The following is a 2133-nucleotide window of genomic DNA, read 5'->3' as shown; positions in this document are numbered from 1 at the left end:
TATATTGTGGGGGGAAGGGGCATGGGGGTTTGGTATAGGTTTGTGGAGGGGGGGGGGGTATGTGCGTGAGGGAGGGTTTCTGCAAGGGGTGGATAGGTGTGGGCGTGGGGTGAGGGAGCATGTGGGTGTGTGTGGGGTTTGTAGGGGGCGGTGTGAGGGGGGTGTGGTGCTCAGCGCACAGTGCCCGGAGCGAGGTCCTGCTGCCCAGGGCTCAGGGCTGTGTCCGGGCAGGGAGAGCAGGGAGCCCCGTCTGTGCCCAGGGTGAGCAGCCCCAGAGCCCGGGCAGGGGAGGGTTGCTCAGCTGGGATGTTTGCCAGGGCAACGGCAATCGCTTCGTGCCCAGTTTGGGGGGGGGGCCGGGAGCAAGAGGCTCCTTTGCCAGAAGCCTGGCTCCAAGCAGCGCTTTGTTCCTGCCCCCCGGGGGGGAGATGCCCGGGGGGTCGGCGCAGCCTCCAAGGCAGGAGGGTTTGGAGTCAGGAGAAGGCAAACCCTAGGCTGGGCTGGACTGCGGTGTGGAGGGTGCTGTGAGAGTGCGGCCGGGGGGGGGCGCTGTTTCCCAGGTACATGAATGTCTTCCCCAGGACACAGGAGCCGGCGAGTGCAGGGCGGGTGCCTGCCCTGGCAGCCCCTCTTGTTGCCCCCAGCCAGGCTCAGGTGCAGGGGGGGTGCTGCATGCTGGTTGCACTGGTTGTTGCTGCAGGATTTAGCAGCCGGAGCCACAGAAGAGAAGGGCCCTGCCCAGGCAGGGGGGAGAGAGAAGAGCCCACCCGGGCGGGGAAGCCCACCACAGCAGCCAACACGGGAGATGTAGGGGCTGTGCAAAGACACAGGCACCAGGCTCCCTTGTTGTGGGCCTGGTGCAGCTGGTGGGGCAAGGGGCCAGGAGGAGAGGGGCTGGCAGAGCTGGCGGGTGGTGGAGCCCTGCCTTAGGGCTGTGAATTGAAGTCGTGATGCTGGCAGTACGTCCCTTTTAAGCACCAGGGTGGACAGCTGGTGCCTGTTTGCCTGCAGAGCAGCCGGCAAGGCGGGTGAAGAGGCCTGTGGGAGGGTAGCAGCACTTGGCTGGACCATGGGTAGAGTGGTTTGGGACCCTGCTGTTGGTGGTAAGGGTGGTGGGTTCAAGTCCCTGTAAGGCTTGTGTCCTCTGGCCCCTACCTACTATGCAACTGTTCTCCCCCTCTGGTGCTTGCCTAATAGCTAGTGCTCAGAGGTGATAACGGTTGAAAGCTGGAGGGGATCTGGAGCTGTAGACCACTTGGATATGTCCTGAACCACCTGGTGCTGGCCAGGTACTTTTTTGGGGCGCAGGGCCAGAAACTGGAAAACTCCTGACCTTCAAGGTGCAACTGCCGCTCAGACAGGGACTCAGACAGCCAGGTCTCCCCCCCGGCCCCCGCACTCCCCAGCACAGGCTCCATGTGGAGACTCACTGAGCAGTGAGGGGCTCAAGGGCTCCAGCCAGGTCAGGGCTTGACCTTTGCCACCTGGGGTAGTGCCCTTACCACCGGGGTGCCAGGGAAGGCTGCGAGCTTGGGCTGCCCTGGGCCCCTTGAGGCAGAGAGGCCAGGCCCCGCCATGGAAAGAGGAAGGCACCTCCCTACAAAACAGGGAGAGACCCAGACCTGAACCCAGGACCTCAGCACCTGCACAGAAAGGCCCAGCACCATGCACCACAGGGCCTGGCTGGCTCAGCCCCTCACTTCTGGGCCTATTGACTCTTTCCATATGGACACACACTGGCCCCACTACGTGGGGAGTCCTGCAAAGGCTACGGTGCCTCGTGGTCTGGTGGCCAAGGCCCCATGCTGTCAGGCAGGGCCAGTGGGTTTGACCCTGCGCAGGGCCAGCGTCCTCTGGGCCCAGCTTTCATTCTTGCTTTCCCCAGTGGCGCTTGCCCAGCCGCTGGGGGCCAAGGGCCGTCGTATCTGCCGTGCCGGAGAGGACTTGTTGCGGCCGCCCGTGCTCGAGTCCGGAGACATCGAGCTGGATGCCAGGCAGTCTGCCTTTGCCTCTGTTTCCAGTCATAGGAGCTGCTGGACACAGTGAAGCCGTGCGGCACGTCCCCCCGGTCTTCTCTGGCTGCTCAGCAGGGACCACTGCGGGGCACGAGCCCAGCCAAGGGGTGCAGGGGGG

This window comes from Gavialis gangeticus, unplaced genomic scaffold, assembly GCF_001723915.1.
Source record: "Gavialis gangeticus isolate Ggan-Ray unplaced genomic scaffold, GavGan_comp1, whole genome shotgun sequence".
Classification (NCBI taxonomy): domain Eukaryota; kingdom Metazoa; phylum Chordata; order Crocodylia; family Gavialidae; genus Gavialis; species Gavialis gangeticus.
The sequence above is the reverse complement of the archived record's forward strand: the minus strand, read 5'-3'. Positions refer to the sequence as shown.